The sequence below is a fragment of the Somniosus microcephalus genome, unplaced genomic scaffold (assembly GCF_052327205.1).
Source record: "Somniosus microcephalus isolate GS21.2 unplaced genomic scaffold, FLI_Smic_1.0 unresolved_chr4, whole genome shotgun sequence".
In the NCBI taxonomy this organism is placed as follows: domain Eukaryota; kingdom Metazoa; phylum Chordata; class Chondrichthyes; order Squaliformes; family Somniosidae; genus Somniosus; species Somniosus microcephalus.
The window spans coordinates 3780895-3799984 of NW_028225182.1; the positions used below are offsets into that span (position 1 = coordinate 3780895).

The 19090-nt window shown below is 45.4% G+C and overlaps 1 non-coding gene across 1 annotated transcript; it reads left to right on the forward strand.

The window, feature by feature from the left end:
* Positions 1-11990: 11990 nt before the first annotated feature.
* On the forward strand, positions 11991-12064 carry trnan-guu (transfer RNA asparagine (anticodon GUU)). The gene has a single exon. It is a non-coding gene; the product is annotated as a tRNA-Asn (tRNA).
* Positions 12065-19090: the final 7026 nt, after the last annotated feature.

Consider the following 19090-nt stretch of genomic DNA (forward strand, 5'->3'; position numbering starts at 1 on the left):
TTATGGTCAAGAGTATTATTTACGTACAGTAAATTAATATACAGTGTGCAAAATCAGATAGGTGATAAAATTTCATCAATGAATAAAGTTTCGCAAATTATTAAAGTTAAGTTATTGAAGTTTCGACTGTCCCTCAGTGTGAGCATTTCTTTCATTCTGCTAAATCAACGCTGTCGGTTAATGAATGGTGATTAAAACAATTAAACCACTAAACTACCAGAAAACACTTTAAAGAGTTTATCACAATTGCTAATATTTCTTATCTTTTTTCTTTTGTTTTTTCAGCCCTTGGTCCTTTTCAGCTCCTGACTGCGGGTATTCCTCTGATTAAACTTGAACAAAATGCAATATCTCGGAGCCCCGGCCTTGGTTAACGCCAACAGATCTAAGTCGCATTTCAGGCACGGAGACAAACCCATTAATTACTCGCTCTTCCCCAGCTCCAGTGCTCAGGTTGTTATTGTCCATCCCAGGGACCCGGGCCAAACCTCCCCATACACCGAGCACAGGCTCAGGAAAACCCAGGGGAGATTATATCCCGGTCACTGAGCCTCCGAGCAACATTGAACAAGCACCCGGACTGAAACTTTCTAAATCCGGAAGTGAGAACTTGCAAGTGAGCTTTCCAACAGTGAGGCTGGTCGGGAGATCTATGGCGCTGCGTTCAAATCGCACTCTTCTGAAAGCGTGCGTTCAAATCCCACTTCTCACTTTGCTTATATTTAATTACTAAGTGCAACTCATTTCTTTTGACGCCACTGTGAAACGCTTTGGGGCATCCCTCAAAAGTGGGATTCAGTGGTTCACCTGCTCGCTTAACATTTCCATCTGACCTGGTACTGAAAGTGGAGATGTTTCCGCAGTGTAGGAGCTATCAGGTACGCGGAATCATTTTGTTGGATCTTGCTCCTCTTGCAGGTCCAGGGGCGGGTTTGCTCTCCTGTGAAAGGACATAAGAACATAAGAACAAAAGAATTAGAAGCAGGAGTAGGCCATATGGCCCCCCAGCCTGCTCCGCCATTCAATCAGATAATGGCTGATCATCGACCTTAACTCCACTTTCCTGCCTATCCACATGTCCCTTGATTCCACTACAGTCCCAGAATCTATCGATCTCTGCCCTGAATATACTCAACGAATGAGCACCAACAGCACTTTGGGGCAGAGATTTCCAGGGAAAGTGGCTGCAATCCTTTTATATCTTACAATGGCTGATGTCACAAGCACCGAACATATTTAAGCAAACTCCTAAATTAGAGTGTGTAAAATCAGAAGGGATAAAATTTCATGACATGCAAAGCAGGGAAATTACTGTGTGAAATGGGACGTGGATAACATTAATATCAATATTTTTCTGCCAGACAGGGTGGTGGAAGCAGATTCAATATTAACTTTCAAAAGGGAAATAAATTGAAAAAGAAACACTTGCAGGGCTTTGGGAAAAGAGCAGGGGAGTGGGAATAATTGGATCTCTCTTTCAAAGAGCCAGCACAGGCACTATGGGCCGAATGGCCTCCTTCTTTGCTGGCTGATTCTATGGTTCTATAATAAGTTATTACAGTTTGTCTGTCTCCCAGTAAACTTGTTAGCAATTCCTGCAGTGAGCAACACAATGTTGTGGGTTGATTAATGATTATTGAAACAATTATAAAGAGTCTCACTGACTTGACTCAGCCCTTATTACCTTTGGTTAACAAAAATCTATCAATCGCAGATTAAAATGAACAATTGATGCAGCATCTTTGAAAGAGCTATCCAATCAGTCCCACTCCGCTGCTCTTCCCCCATAGCCTCGCTGACCCTCCTGCCAGTGGAAACTGTTTCCCCATAATTTCGATCACCTCTATTAATTCTCCCCTGAACTGCGATTAATGGAGTTCAATGTGGGCAAGTGTCAGATCATCCACTTTGGGTCCACGAACGATCGGTCAGTGTTTGGTCTGAAAACATTATGTCAGGGAATATTTTTTCTGTGAAAAAACCGGTCCTGTTAAATTTAACAAATTTGTCTCAGATCCCTGCTCTTACAAGCAATGAACATTTTAAACCACTCTCGTAAAATCCAATGTATAAAATGAGATGAGTTAAAAGTTCAGCACATGAAAAGAGCAAAATAAATGACTGAACTTTCGACTGTCCCTCAGTCACCATATTAGAATAGTTTTCATCCTGCAAAAAAGGTTATCGGTTAATTAATGGTGATTAAAACATTTCTTATTTTTTCACATTAGTTGCATGTTAATTATTTACTTAAATATCTTCACTTTAATTAATTAAAAACGGTGATGTCAAAGTTATTTCCCTAACCGGGAATCGAACCCGGGTCACACTCACTGATAAGACCAGGTTATTGAATCATTTAAGGGTGTCCTCGAAAAATATCACTCTGCTAAATTAAAAACACGGCTACCATGTGCTTCGGTGTTGAAGAAGGGGATTGAACATGACAATAAAAAAACGCCAGATAGCACCCACGGGTGACAGGAACGCGTCTATTGCGAAGTAACCGCTGAGCTAAAGCTGACATCGAGCAACAAGCGGGAAACCGCTCAGTATAAAGGATGAGCTCACAAATATCAGGCACAGTGCAATCTGGTCAACGTCAAGCCCCTCCTTTCTTATTCAACAGAGGAAGAAGAGACATGTGTGTGAATCAGACGCCACAAACTTTAATTAAAGGCACAAATACTTACAAATCTTTTCACTGTAAAATGTTTTTGTTAAGTCTGTGAGTTGTTCAAGTAATTAATACTCAGACTTAATCAGTAACAATAAAACAGGTCTTTACTCGTTGGAGGTAGGGACTACACTGAATACAAGATTACTGCACAGTGCTTATATACCGGTGTGTTCACCCCCGGTATTACGTCTGCAGCAGCCTGAGAAAGTAGTACATCTCTTAAGGTGGAACAGGCTTAAGCTCTCTTAAGGTGGAACAGGTTACATACACAACACTCCTCCCTTCTTAGCTTTATAGTCACCCCCCCATTTAACATAACGTAATAACATATATACATATATAACTTCATGTTTAACGTAACATATCACAGATTCAGTCTCTGCGGAAAACAGTTCACAGATTCAATCTCTGTGGTGTAGTCGGTTCACGTTACTCATTCAATAGTCCTTTCATGGATTTAACAGCTTGAACTTCCGAACTGATTTGGCTCCGTTCGGAGGGACCACGTGTGTGATCTGGTAGATGTGATAATGGTTGGATGGGTCATCTTCTGTTTTTACTTTTCCTTTTCTGCTTCTTGGAGACTCTCTGGGCTCCATTGTCAGCTGCCACAGCTGCCGGCTGCATGCGCAGTTCCTCCTTCTCTTCCTCCTTTTTTCGTAGTAAAGCCACCTTCTCCCGATGTTCCGTAGACTTTCGGTGCTCTTCCATGATTTCTGTATGGTGGGAGTCGAAGTTACAAGTTGGGCAGGACAGGACATAGTAATATTCGGAGTCGTCCGACAGGTCAGCGAGAGGGTCGTCTATTTCCTCCATACCCAGCTGGACGTTAGCCAGCTCTTGTTCCAAATCCAGACATCTTTCCTGAAGAGACTTCTTCATGTGTACCTCTGCATCCAGCTTTTTCTGGGCTTTCAGCAAGTCGTTTACTAGTGACCTCATTTGTGATTTTAATACTTCAACTTCCTTTGGAGATTGATTGATCGGACTATGCAATCCCTCTACCGGAGCAGCTGTTTCAGCGGTCTGTTGTTCTACATTGACATGAGTCAGCGTACTTTTGGCATCCAATGGCTGCTCTGTTGCAGTCGTTTCAGTCTGTGTCGTCACATCAGCCATCTCAATGACTTTTGAGAGCTCCGAACCCTTTTCCTTTGAAGATCGCAGCTCGTGTTCAAGTTTTTCCCATTTCAGAGTCTTGTCCCTCAGCATATGAAGGAGTTGGCTGACCGTTAACTCTTCTGACACCAGATTATGGCACGCACCTTCAGGACCTGAATCAGCTTTGATTCGTTCGGCCTCCTCGTGCAGATGGTTGGTGTGCTCCTGCTCCATTTTCTCCATCAGTTGCTTCTGTTGCCTTTCCAGATTCTCCCACTCTGTAACAAAGAACTTTTTTATTTCATTCATCTCTTGCTCAAAACGGCGAATCATTTGTTCTAATTGCTGTTGTAGTTTGAAATGGAGTTGAGTTCGAGCCCAGTGTCCCTCAAGAATGTGCATATCAGTAGACTTGACAGACTCAGAATTCTCTGTTAAACTATGTTGTTGTTGCTCAGTGGAATTCTGTGCTGAAACTTTGTCTTTTGCACATGGTTTGGTCTTACCATCATCAGTTCTAGAGTCCGGGCTGATTATCTGCACCGAGTTCTCACTCTTTATGGCTTTTAGCGAATGCCAGTCCATATTTATGTTTCTAAACCACTCCCGGCCTAGTAGTGGTGGACCTCCCTCCGGTAGCACATATAAGTCCATTATTTGACTTCCTTCGCCCTTGTTGGCCACTGCAACCTTTATTGTCCCGATGGGGTACACTCTCTGTATCCTATAGGTTGTCAATATAATCTCCGTATCCTGTAGGGGAATATGTTGGAATAACCTTCTGTCATAAAATTTAAATCGTTCCGCTAGCATCAGCGGCGTGGGGTTTAGATGATCTTTCAGGACAGTAACAATCTCATTGAACGTCTTATCCGCCGGTTCATCTGGTGATAACAGGTGTTTCAATTGCCCGTATGTCTTCGCACCCATTAAATTTAATAATGTTAGAGCTTTATCTTGGTCACGAATTTTATTGGCCTTACAATAATTTTTTACTCTTTCAACATATATTGCCCAATCTTCGAGGTCACTATCAAAGGTGCTAATATTCCCGTGTTTAGGCATTGTAGATTTGCAATTTCTCAGATTTTATTTTCTTTACTTGTTATCAAAGATGGCGGCTTCCCGCTCTTGCCGTCGTCCTCCGCCCACAAAATGGCGGTTTCCCCGCGCTTGGCGGTCTTCACCCGTCCCCCGACGCCGTCTCCTTTCAGCCCCCGAGTGCGGCCCTTATCTTCGCCGCGATCGCCCGAGTGCGGCCCTTATCTTTGGTCCCGATCGCTGGCCCGCGCTGCGCCTCGCACTTGAAGCGGCTCCCGGCCTCTGGCTCACCCGCTCGCGCGGCTCTTGCTCGCTCCCTCCCGGGCTCTGGCTCACCCGCTCGCGCGGCTCTTGCTCGCTCCCTCCCGGGCTCTGGCTCACCCGCTCGCGCGGCTCTTGCTCGCTCCCTCCCGGGCTCTGGCTTACCCACGAGGTTATGGAGGCTTCAGGGTCCTAATGCCTGTCGCTTCCAGTCGCTGGAAGCTGTCAGGATTTTTGCTGCCCTTCAGTTTTGAGTGGGGTGTTGAGGATTGAAACCTCTCTTCAACGTCCTGTCTTTGGACGAAGCCGCCGTGGAATAACTGCCGCAGGGTAAGAACCTGACTCATCGCCAGTGTTAAGTCTGTGAGTTGTTCAAGTAATTAATACTCAGACTTAATCAGTAACAATAAAACAGGTCTTTACTGGTTGGAGGTAGGGACTACACTGAATACAAGATTACTGCACAGTGCTTATATACCGGTGTGTTCACCCCCGGTATTACGTCTACAGCAGCCTGAGAAAGTAGTACATCTCTTAAGGTGGAACAGGCTTAAGCTCTCTTAAGGTGGAACAGGTTACATACACAACAGTTTTCACTTTATTTCAAAGCTGACTGCATTTAATCTGAATGTCAGCACCATGGGATTTTAGTTCGCAACTGTTTCTATTTTCTGATCACGGTGGAAATAACCGGTCCTGTTCAATTTGACAAATATTGCCCCAGGTTCCTGGTGTCATCAGCAATGAACAATTTAAAACAGACTCCTAAAGCACAGTGTGTAAAATGAGATATGGGCAACAGTATAAGTTATTGAACTGTCGACTCTCCCTCAGTTAGCATTTCTTTCATTGAGCCAAAGAAAACTATCGGTTAATTCATGATGCTTTACCGTGAAAGCAACAAACAAAAAGTTTAACAAAAACCTTCGGCCAACGTGGGCCCCGGTCCCACGATCGTGCTACCGACTGAGCTCGCATAGCCTGATCACTTTGAGTATCTATTGTCACTGATCAGCGCTGGTACAGTAATTAGTGTGGATGGGAGCAGGGAAATGCAAAGGGACATTGATTGAGTGGCAAACTGGAGGCATATGATTCAGAAGATTCAAGGGTGACGCGGAAATTCGAAAGTTTAATGACTTTCAAAGGAACATTTTTGACTTGTGCAGTTTCAGTCAGAGAAATGTTAGTGAAAGGAAATTAATCCAGAATCTGGGATTCAGCATTTCACCTTCTCGCTAAACAGTTCTGAACAGAGGTTTCTATAGTGTAGTGGTTATCACGTTGGCCTCACACGCGAAAAGTCCCTGATTCAATCCCGGGCGGGAAAGATTATGTTCGAAAATGGTTCCTGGTTCGAAACTGGATAGGAATCGTCATCATTAAAATAGAACAAATATGAAAATGGAAACATTCATCTTGTAATTAAATATAAATAAAATATCGCATAGAGCTCGTATATTACCTGGGCCCCGACCATTCTTCACAGACTCAAACTCAACAGATACCGACAGTCTCACTCCGGATTCCCTGTTCTAACTGACTCTACCTGGTTCACACTGCGCTGCTCATTAATGATTCTTCAATCAGTGAATTACAGGGTTTGGCGGCACAGTGATTATGTTACTCGACTTGTAATCCAGAGGAAAATTGGAATGGTGGGGAGACAATTGCCCAGTGCTCGCTGGTGGGAGAGGTTTGCCTTGAGGGGGAAGCGATGAATCGCCATTGCAGTGCTGGTCCCCGCCACAAACTCTGTTCCTCAACCACCGACTTCATGATGATCTGGAGACCTGAGTTCTAATACAGCATCAAGGTTGCAAGCTGCCTGGTTCAGCCTCAGTGACCAGGGATTGGGATGAAGTCGGTGGCTGTGGAACGGAGTTTGTGTCGGGGACCAGCACCGCAATGGCGATACATCGCTGCCCCCTCTAGGCTACTTGTAAACCTCGCCCAGCAGCAATATTGGAAAAACTGGACAATTTTATCTCCACCATTCCATTTTGGCCCGGCCTTTTCTCATCCATACCTTCAGCTTCGACACTTCCCGCTGCTGAGCAGCCAATCACACAGCTGCCATCAAAATTACTTTAATTTGTCCAAATTTTACAACCGAGATTTAAACTCGGATCACTGCATTCAAAGTCCAGAGTGCGCACCATTACCCCACAGGAGCCTCACGCAGAGTTCTGAAGCCAATTTGCTTTTTAACAAATTAATTCTCTTTTCTCCAACTCACCTGCCATTCACAGCTGCTGAGCATTTCCATCAATTTCTGTTTTTATTTCAAACTTCCAGCATCCGCAGCATTTTGTCTTGTGTTAGAAAAGCAAACGGGATCCTGGGCTTTACAGACAGAGGCATAGAGGGCAAAAGGAAGGAAGTTATTTCAAACCTTTGGAGTATTGTGTGTAATTCGGGCACTGCGCTTTAGGACGGATGCGGGACTTCAGTTCCGTGGAGTAGTGGAGAAGAAGAGGCTGTTCTCCTCAGAGCAGAGAAGATAAGGGGAGATTTTGTCGACGTGTTCAATATCATGAAGAGTTTTAATAAAGTAAACAAGGAGAACATTTTCCACCGACAGAAGTGTTGCTAACCAGAAAACACATATTAAAGTGATTGGATAAAGTATCAGTAATAAGGTTCTCTCGGGCTTTTGTTGGCCGATTTACTGGTAAAGCTGGGAATTGAGGGGAAACTGGTTCATGGTTTGTAACACAAGCAGTGCGCGGGGTCAGACCGGCCCGGCTAGCTCAGTCGGTAGAGCCTGAGACTCTTAATCTCAGGGGCGGTTTGTGTTTCAAATTATTGGGCTGGTTTCACAGGCGATCCCCAGCTCTAAATCCCCCGGCACCTCTCGGTCAATGACTCTTTCAAAAAATGCGATTCAACAACATTATCAGGGAACCTGAAGTGTTTATAAACACCGGAAGCTGACACACCAGGGAAGACCTCACAGTGTTGGACACAGAGTGAAATACACTGAAGTGTTTATAAAAAGTTACAGAACACAACACGTGTGTAAAATTCCCCGTTGTTTTCTCGGCCCTGATGGGTTGTGAAGGGAGAGATGGGCCGAAGTCCCACTGAGCCGCACTGACCCCGAGCCAAGGTGAAATTAAAGTCTGTTCAATCTTTAGCAGCGGGCGGCTGGAGAGAGACAAGATTCCGGAATCAAGGAGAGATTTTCTTATTTTGTTGAACCGCATTTATATGAAACACTCATTGACCGAGCTGGGAATCGCCTTTAAAATCAGCCCAAAATTTAAAACGCAAACTCCCCACCGTGGGGATGAAGTATCCGACACTCCACCGACTGGGCTAGCCGGACTGGTCTGTCGCAAGGACCCTGCCTGTGCTCCAGTTTCCTCTCAATTCCCCGGTTTATCAGTAAATCCACCAGCAAAAGCTCGAGGGAACCTTATTACTGATTCATTGTCCAATTACTTGAATAGAAAGCGGGCGGAGGAGAAGGATTGAGAGTTTTTAGTGTGGGACAGAAGTGATGTTGTTTGACGGAGAAGCGACACAATCTCAATCAGTGCAGAGAGAGGTGAGTCAGCGGGTCACCTTCTCCCTTAACACATCCTTCTGACTCGCGGCTGACAAACTGAGCAGAGGTTTCGGGACTGCAACAATTATCACGCTCGCCTTACACGCGAAATGCCCCCGGTTCCGCTCCAGGGCGGGATGAATTATTTTGGAACTTGCTCCAGGTGAACCTCCAGGGGCGAGTTTCTTCCCCTGTGTAAAAGCGGCGACAGTTGTCGGTCCCTGTTAAACTGAACAACGGCTGCAGCAGATTCCCGGTGTGACAAACACTGAACATTTTTAACCAACTCCTCAAATATCGTCTGTAAAATGAGAACTGATGACAATTCATCACAAGCAAAAGACAAAACACTTAAAAAAGTTTTGCCTGTCACTCGGTGACCATGTTAGGATTTCCTTCAGTTTGAAACAGAAAGTCGATTCATCAATTAGAACAATTGTTCATCTTTTTACAGAGTTTAAAGAAATTCAGATAATAAAGTGTATGAAAACAAAAGTTAATCCCGACCTGCATTTGTAAACCACATTTCTCTTCTGTGATGCTCTTGCTATAATCAACGGCGGTAGAGTTTCTGCAGTGTGGTGGCTGTCATATCCCCCTCGCGCACGAAATAGTCCCCGGTTCGATACCGGGCGGAAACATTATGAAAACCTTCCCCATTAAAATTGAATTAATATAAAAATATGGAAGAACTGATTTTGTGGTTAATTATCAATACAAGTAAAAATCTCAACGAACCCGTATATTTTCTCTGTATATTTCTGTACAGACTCAAACACAGCACAGATGACAGTGTCCCTCCCTCACTCCCGCTTCCTGCCCTGACGGTGCCGAAAGCCCCTCCCAAAGCTGCACATTCGGCTAGTTTCAGTGGATCCGCGGGTGATCTTTAAAGGATCCTGCAGCGTCGCCTCGGATAATAACCATAGATCGTCACCATATTTCACATACCGCAGCAACCCCGTCCATTTCAGTCTAAGTCCCTTTTTTAACTCTTTCGCGCCAGGCAAACTGTTTGTACAAAATTACATTTTAGGTGAAAACACAAATCAAAATCAAAAATCAAATCAAATCAACTTTTATTGTCATTGTAAGTGCACAAGTGCAGTACAACGAAATGTAGGCTTGCGGCTCCCGAGAGTGTACATTTAGATTAAGACATACACGCTCGAGCCGCAAGCCTACATTTCATTGTACTGCACTTCTGCACTAACAATAACAAAAGACATGTTCGCGCAACCACAGCACCAAGTGTGGGTAGGCATCCACTTGAAATGTACAGTGAGGTGAAATATTACCACAAGCTCCTGATGGACATGTTTCCATGTCTAAAATGCACGCACCGAACAATGCAGCTCCTGGGAAAACTGCAAATCCAGGCAGGGCTGTCCTGCATCATTTGAAACAACAGACAGACACAAGATTCTGCCAGTTTCCAATGTCTTCTCCTTCTGCTCCTATCACTTCTTTCCCTCCAGCTTCCTCTGCTCCTCCAGCCTGCAGGTGAATTCGATGCTTGATGTAAACGCAGCGGGTTCAGGACACAAACCCTTCCCTTTCCCTCCGAGAGGATGAAGCACTGTAGGTTGCTCCGTAGCCGCAATAGCTCAGTGGAGAGGAGCGACTTGAAGATTTATAAAAGTACAAAAGCAAAATACTGCGGATGCTGGAAATTTGAAATAAAAACAGAAACTGCTGGAAATACTCAGCAGGTCAGGCAGCATCTGTAGAGAGAAACAGAGTTAACGTCAGACGAACGGTCATCGACCTGAAACGTTAACTCTGTTTTTCTCTCCACAGATTTAATAATGGTCCCGGATTCAATCCCGGGATTCGGCAGTTTTCAGTTCATTTGAGTTTCTTTCCACTGCCATTCTCGAACTGAACGATTTAAACTGGAATTATTTCTCCGGCACTGAAAGTTTGGCGATTGAATAGACAGACATCAAGCACGGGAAATATTTATAACGTTTTAGATTGATCGATTTCCTTCTGTGCTTTTCTCTGGATGTTGTCTCTCTCGGTGCCGGCGAACATTTCATTGATGCATTTGTCCTGAACTGAAGCCTGTTGCCCATCTCGCGGGGTCAGAGCCGCTCTGTCTGTCTCTCACCTGCTTGTGACCATTATCGGGAACAGGCCGCCTGTTCAACGTTCATCAGCAAACCCAGAAACACAAATAAACAGAAAGATGTGTCTCTCAGCCCCGGTGGTAAAGGTGCAATGGATGTTAATCCAAATAAAGCCCCCGTGAGATTCTGTGTGGATTGGTTCACTTATAAAGTTTGTATTTTAAATATTTAGAAATTGCGTAAAATAATGAAAACATCCTGATAGTTTATACGGGGATTGAACCCGCGAGTTTGGCGTTATTAGCACCACGCTCTCACCAACTGAGCTAACCGGCCACAAAGCTCTCATTGGCCAGTCTTCAACCCAGGCTGGGGAATTATCGTTCAGGCTCACACTGGGTGACCGAGTTACTGCACAAACATTGAACAGACCACATCGCTTAAACATTGTTAACTGTTCGTATATACAACTGGGCAGAGTGTAAATCAAAAGTAACAGAGAAAGAGCTCTTTAGTTTAACAAACCTCATTCTAAAAATTATTATTGCACCACCGCTGAACAGCCCCTCCCTCAGTCCCGGTATAAAAACAGCCGGTGGGACCCCGACTGGATTCCAACCCCCAGCCGGCGGCTGGAGCCGAATCCCCGGCTCAGATGTGGTTTCACGCTCATTCCTTTAGGAAACGCGGGTTCGGGTACGAAAAATCTCTCCTGATTCGCTCCCCTTATAGTGAAGGAGACAAAAAGTAACTAAAACCTGCCGAAACCTGGAATGGTCAATCTAACGCTTGCCCAACTAAGCTGTTTCGGCTTTACGGGCTGTGGTAGGTTCGTTGTTCTCATTCAGTTTCTACTGACCCCCACATAGAGCAGACAGGGCAGAGTCCCATCATTGGCCTGTGCTCTGGTGTATCTGGTTCCCAGGGCTCACAGTGAAGCGACCACGTGTATATCTGATCTCCACATTGATGAACAAATACAACAGCAAAAGAACTCGTGGGAAGATTCCAACAGTTGTGAGAAACCCAGACACCATGTTAATATCTCACCGTCACCATTGGTCGATGAACCGATCTAATGGCTCAAAGCGGGTTTTCACATCAGTTTGTTTAACGGATTTTCTTTCAGCGACTATTTCCATGTTCCGACAATAAATGTTACATTTCTTTAATTTGCACAAGTAAACAGAGTTTGGACAGTTACTATCTTGCTCTCCGTGACCTGAGGTTTTATCTCGGTAATCTCCGGCTTTAGTATATGTTGTAAATAATCTTGGAACAGGTCTCTGTGGCGCAATCGGTTAGCGCGTTCGGCTGTTAACCGAAAGGTTGGTGGTTCGAGCCCACCCAGGGACGGTGTTTTAACTTTTCCAGGTTTTCAAAATGTGCATTTTGGCTGCAAGATCATGGGATAAACTGTAGCACTGGCTACAATGTCGGTGAGTATGAGATCATCTACTGGGATCCGAAAAAACCGTTTCGTAACATTTTCTTAATGGTGACATACTAATAGCAACATGAGGAGGCCCTTCAGCACCTCAGCCCTGTTCCTTCATTCAATTAGATCCTGGATAATCTGTATCTCAGCTGCATTGGCCCGCCTTGGTTCCATATCCAGCTTCACTAGTTTGGAATGGTCTCATTTTTAGGTGCGCCTGGTGCCGCTCCTGGCCTGCTCTTCTACACATCTCACTGAACCAGGTTTGGTCCCCTGGTTTGACGGTAATGGTAGAGTGAGGGATCTGCCGGGCCAGGAGGCTACAGATTGTGGTTGAATACAATTCTACTGCTGCTGATGGTCCAGAATTGTACAGAGAAAATACACGTGTTTTATGAGATATTTTATTTTATTAATATTTAATCACAAAATTATTTCAACTTTTTCATATTGATTCAATTTTAATGGGGAATATTTTACAAAATGTTTCCGCCCGGTTTCTAATGGGACCTTTCGTGTGTTAGGTGAATGTGATAACCACTACACTATGGAAACTCTGCTCCGTGAGCTGTCGTTAGAACATCACAGAAGAGAACCGCAGTCTACAAATGCAGGTAATAGAATCAGAGAGTCACAGAGTCAAACGGCACAGAAGGAGGGCATTCGGCCCATCGAGTCTGTGCTGGCTCTCTGTAGAGCAATCCAATCAGCCCCATTCCCCCGCTCTATCCCAGTATCCCTGCAAGTTTATTTCCCTCAAGTGCCAATCCAGCCTTCCCTTGAAAACTGAGTGTCTCCGCTTCCACTACTTCCGTCGGCAGTGAATTCCAGGTCCTCACCACTCGCTGCGTAAAAAAGTTTTCCCTCATATCCCCCCTATATCACTTGCCAAAAATCTTAAATCTGTGTCCCCTATTCATTTTCTCTGTTAACTATTCCAAGGAACATCCCAAAGGTTTAAAATTGTGGATGTTAAAATGCATTCTTTCCATCGGGGAATATGAAGCCCGGTCTCTCTCGTGACAGGCAAAGATACTCACAGCTCTACTAAGGAGAACTAACAAATACAAAATCTGTCAGAGCAACAGTCGAGCTGTGAACAGAGTGAGAAGGACACAGAAGAGACGGACATAGAGAGAGAAAGAGACAAAGAGAGAGACAAAGAGAGAGAGAGAGAGAGATGGACACGCAGAGCGAGATCCTCAGTTTGACGTCTCACAGAGTGGGCCCAGGGATGAGGGACTTCAGGTATATGCAGAGACTGGAGAAGCTGGGATTCTTTTCCTCAGAAGGTTAAGAGGAAATTTAATGTAGGTTTTCAAAATAAGGAGAATCCAGTGGCAGGAGGGTCGGTAACCAGAGGAAACTAATTGAAGATAACCGGCAAAAGAACCAGAGGGGAGATGTGGATAATTTTTTTACGCTGCGAGTTATTATGATTGGGAATGTGCTGCCTGAAAGGTCAGTGGAAACAGATTCAATAGTAACTTTCAAAAGAGAATTGGTTTACTATTGAAAAGGAGAAATTTCCAGGGCTGTGGGGAAAGAGCAGGGGAGCGGGATTGATTGGAGAGCTCTTTCAATGTGCCAGCGCTGACTTGATTGGCCGAATGACCTCCTTCTGTGTCGTATCAATCTATAATTCCATGGTCTATGAGTCTCTCCGCCCTGGGGTCGAAGGTGCAATGGATGTTCATCCAAATAATTCCCCATTGAGATTCGCTGTGGATTTGTTTCCTTATAAAGTTTGTATTATAAATTTCATGAAAAACCGTAAATTGCTGAAAATATTCTGATGACCCGAACGGGGATTGAACCCGCGACCTTGGCGTTATTAGCACCACACTCTCAGCAATTGAGGTAACCGGCAACAAAGTACCCCTTGGAAAGGTTCGAGCCCAGGCTGGGTGGTTGTATTTCAGGCTCACACTGGGTGACAGAGTTACTGCACAAACAATCAACACACCACATCGCTTAAACATTGTTAACTGTTCGTATATAAAACTGGGCAGAGTGTAAATCGAAAGTAACAGAAAAAGAGCTCTTTAATCTATTAAACTTAATTCTGAAAGTTATTATCACACCACCGCTGAACAGCCCCTCCCTCAAACACTGCCCTGATATAAAACCAGCCGGCGCGACCCTGAGCCGCTGTCACCACAACCGGACTCGAACACGCAGCGGGCGTCTGGAGCCGGATCCAGAGGGTCAGATGTGGTTTACATATAAGAACATAAGAAATAGGAGCAGGAGTAGTCCATTTGGCCCGTCAAACCTGTTCCACCATTCAATAAGATCATGGCTGATCGTCTATCTCATCTCCACTTTCCTGCACTATCCCCATATCATAAGAACATAATTGATTCCTTTAATATTCAAAAATCTATCGATCTCTGTCTTGAATATAGTCAATGACTGAGCTTCCATAGCCCCCTGGGGTAGAGAATTCCAAAGATGCACCACCCTCTGAGTGAAGAAATGTCTCCTCATCTCAGCCCTAAATGGCCAACACCTTACTCTGAGACTGTTACCCCTGGATCTAGACTCCCCCAGCCAGGGGAAACATCCTCCCTGCATCCAACCAGTCAAGCCCTGTAAGAGTTGTGTATGTTTCAATGCGGTCACCTCTCATTCTTATAAATTCTAGAGCATATAGGCCTAGTCTACTCAATCTCTCCTCATAGGACAATCAACCCAGCCCAGGAACCAGTGTGGTGAACCTTCGTTGCACTCCCTCTATGGTAAGTATATCCTTCTTGAGGTAAGGAGATCAAAACTGTACACAATACTTCAGGAATGGTCTCACCAGGGTCCTATATAATTGCAGTAAGAAGTCTTTACTGTTATACTCAAATCCTCTTGTAATAAAGGCCAACATACCATTTGCTTTCCTAATTGCGTGCTTAACTTTCCATGATTCGTTTACAAGGACACCCAGGTCCCTCTGAACAACAACATTTCCCAATCTCTCACCATTTCAAAAATACTCTGCTTTTCTGTTTTTCCTACCAAAGTGGATAACTTCACATTTCTCTAGATTATATTCATTTGCCATGTTCTTGCCCACTCACGTAGCCTGTTTATATCCCCCTGAAGCCGACTTGCATCCTCCTAACAACTTTGTATCATCAGCTTACATACAACTTAATATTCCCATCCAGCTTTGTATACAACATTTGGTCCCCTCATCCTATTGATCTGGGAGGCGCGAGTTCAAGATCGGAAAATCTCTCCTGATCCTCTCCCCTTATGGTGAAGGAGAAACAAATTAAACAAAATTGGCGAGACCCTGGATTGAACCAGGGACCTTTAGATCTTCATTCTGACGCTTTCGAAATGAATTGTAGCCGGGCCGCAATGGCGGACTGCAGCTCCCACAATGCCGAGCGACAGCGAAAGGTCCCTATCTCTGTGACACAGGCCGCACTGCACTCTGGGGGCAGAGCTCGCACATGCGCACCTGAGGTACCCGATGAGCCGCCGCTTTCTCTCTGCGGCGCGGGACAAACTTTCAGTCTCTCCGTTAACAGTGAGCGGTGATTTTGCTGGAAACTGACGACACTTTCCCTTTTAATCGCGCGGTTTTATGGCCGTAAACAGCGCGCATGCGCAGTGAGCTGGGTCACAGCAAGATGGCCACCGGGCGGCGAGTGACGCCACAATGCTGGCTGACGTCAGAAGGCCGTTGATTGGCGGTTTGCTCCGGGGCCGAGGGTCAGGGGTGAGGGGGCGGTTCTTGTGTCCGGCCAGAGAGCGGGCGGGCGCGGAGATTAGAGGGAGCCCGGGGTAACTTGCATTTCACCATCGCCTTTCACAGCCTCAGCCCGGCCCAGAGCCTCACACACAATGGGGGGCTTGGCTTGTGAAGGGAGCTCACTCCAGGAAAAGCGGCAGGCACAGCAAGATCCCACACACAGCACTGTGAGCACAGCAGGATCCCATACACTGCACTGTGGGCACAGCAAGATCCCACACACAGCACTGTGGGCACAGCAAGATCCCACACACAGCACTGTGGGCACAGCAAGATCCCACACACAGCACTGTTGCCAATGGCCAAATAATCCACTTTAGTGATGTTGATCAAGGGAGAAATATTTGCCCCAGACCCCGGGAGGACTCGGCCACTCTTCTTCGATATGCTGTCGTGAGATTTTTTACATCCACCCGAGAGGGCAGACAGGGCCTCGGGTTAACGTCCCATCCAAAAGATGGCAACTGCGACAGTGCGGCACTCCCTCAGCACTGCACTGCAATGTCAGCCTGGATTTTGTGCTGAACTCTCTGGAGGGGGGCTTGAACACACAACCTTTATGATTCTAGAAGCGAGAGAGTGTTACCAATGAGCCAAGGCCGACACCGAGTACTTCAGAACGGTCCTTAATTGTTCCGTCCCCTAACCCAATGTCTCTTTTTTTCCACAGGAGAAGTCATGCTGAAACTTCCAGGAATTTTGAGAAGGAATTTTCACCGGTGTTGAATAAATGTTCTGGAAAATACTTCATTCCGACTGGAAACTGCTTTGGATGATCACATGGCCGGGAGTCACCGAGACAATTCGATGAGACTGTGAAGGACGTAAAGTGAAATCAGGTACATGGCGAGCAACGGTGTTCAGGTAACTGGAGATCCCCGGGGTAATGGCCACTCTGTTCAGGTAACTGGGGATCCCCGGGGTAATGGCCACTCTGTTCAGGTAACTGGGGATCCCTGGGGTAATGGCCACTCTGTTCAGGTAACTGGGGATCCCCGGGGTAATGGCCACTCTGTTCAGGTAACTGGGGATCCCCGGGGTAATGGCCACTCTGTTCAGGTAACTGGGGATCCCCGGGGTAATGGTCACTCTGTTCAGGTAACTGGGGATCTCCGGGGTAATGGCCACTCTGTTCAGGTAACTGGGGATCCCCGGGGTAATGGCCACTCTGTTCAGGTAACTGGGGATCCCCGGGGTAATGGCCACTCTGTTCAGATAACTGGTGATCCCCGGGGTAATGGCCACTCTGTTCAGGTAACTGGGGATCCCCGGGGTAATGGCCACTCTGTTCAGGTAACTGGGGATCCCCGGGGTAATGGCCACTCTGTTCAGGTAGGAAGTTTAAAAGGAAGTGGAACAGTGCGGGGAGAAAGTTGGCTGAGGATCGGAAACAGAGGCTCAGTGTTAATGGGAGTTGCTCAGATTGGTGAAGGGTTGGAAGTGGTTACCCCAGGGCTCAGTGCTGGGCCCACTTTTCTTCTCCCTATACAGAGACGGTTTGGATTTTCACAATCTCAACATTTGCTGATAGCACAAAAGTAGGAGGTTTGACAAACAGTAATGAGACTGTAAATGTGTTCAGGAAGACATTGTGTAGAAAAGGAAAAATTAACCTGGCACTTAATTATTTTGGTCTTAAATTGATATCCTCTGGTTACCGACTCATTAACCAGCGGTGACAATTTTCTATCAGTTACTTGATCAAAACACCCCTCAAAATTTTGAACCCCATTATCTGACCCCCTTTTCAACTTCTCTTCTCGTAAGAAAAGTTCTGTGAAGTCTCCCGTCCTTGGGATCATCTCAGTGAATCTCTTCTGCACCTCTCCATGGCCCCGACATTCTTACTAAAGTAATGCACCAAAATCGGGGGACAATATTCTGACTGTGGACCAACCAATGATTTGTCCAGGTGTAGCATTAACTCTCCATTTATACTCTGTGCCCTTATTTATAAATCCTCGGATACCGTGTGGAATTTTGTAAAACAGCTTTATCAACTTGCCTCCCACTTTTAAAGATTTGTGTATCTGAATCCCTGAATCTCTCTGCTCCTCCACTCCTTTTACAGTTTTACCGTATAGTGTCTATTTCCTCTCATTCTTCTCACCTCACATCTCTGCATTAATTTCCATCTGACATCGACCTGTCCAATCTGCTCACCTGTCTCTCTCCTCCTGAAGTTGTCTACAGTCCTCTTCATGGTTAACCTCACTCCTTATCTTTGTGGAAGCTGCAATGTTTGATATTGTGCTCCAAACACCCAAATTCAGGTCAATCATATCCACATATATTGAGAAAAGCTATGGTGCCCACACTGACCCCTGGGGATCACTACTGTTTAAATCCTTCCAGTGCAAAAAACAGCTGTTAACCACAACTCAGTTTTTTGTTATTTACCCATTATGTCAATTCAATTCAATTCAATTCAAATGCTTTATTGGCATGAAAGTTTACAGAGAACCATATTGCCAAAGCTTACATTGCAAAAAGGTACAGTTTTCTAACATTCTGTAGGTGTCAATCGATTTGACATTTGTTGGGTACATACAATATTACTTTTAAACAATATTAATTTTAAACAGTCTTTGTACTTCATTTGGTACGTTCTCCCTCCTATCCAACCTCTCACGTTCTTTATCACTTAGTTCTCGGACACAAACAGACACATTTCCCCTTTTCTCTGTCCTTCTCAATTAAAACTGTTTCTCCCCTTTGTCGCCCCTAGTCTCGCTCCTTCTCACTCTTGTATCCACACCATCTCTTGCACTCCCTCCCTTTCCGATCCTCCCTCATTCAGACGCTTACTCACACACTGTCTCGCTCAGACTCTCTCACACACTATCTCTCTCAGACTCACTCTCACACACTGTCTCTCTCAGACTCTCTCTCACACACTGTCTCTCTCAGACTCACTCTCTCAGACTCACTCTCTCACACACGGTCTCTCTCAGACTCTCTCTCAGACTCTCTCTCTCAGACTCACTCTCTCACACACTCTCTCTCAGACTCACTCTCTCACACACTGTCTCTCAGACTCACTCTCTCACACACTATCGCTCAGACTCTCACACATTGCCTCTCTCAGACTCACTCTCTGATACAATGCCTCTCTCAGAGTCACTCTCTCACACTCTGTCTCTCTCCGACTCTGTCTCTCACACTCTGTCTCTCTCCGACTCACTCTCTC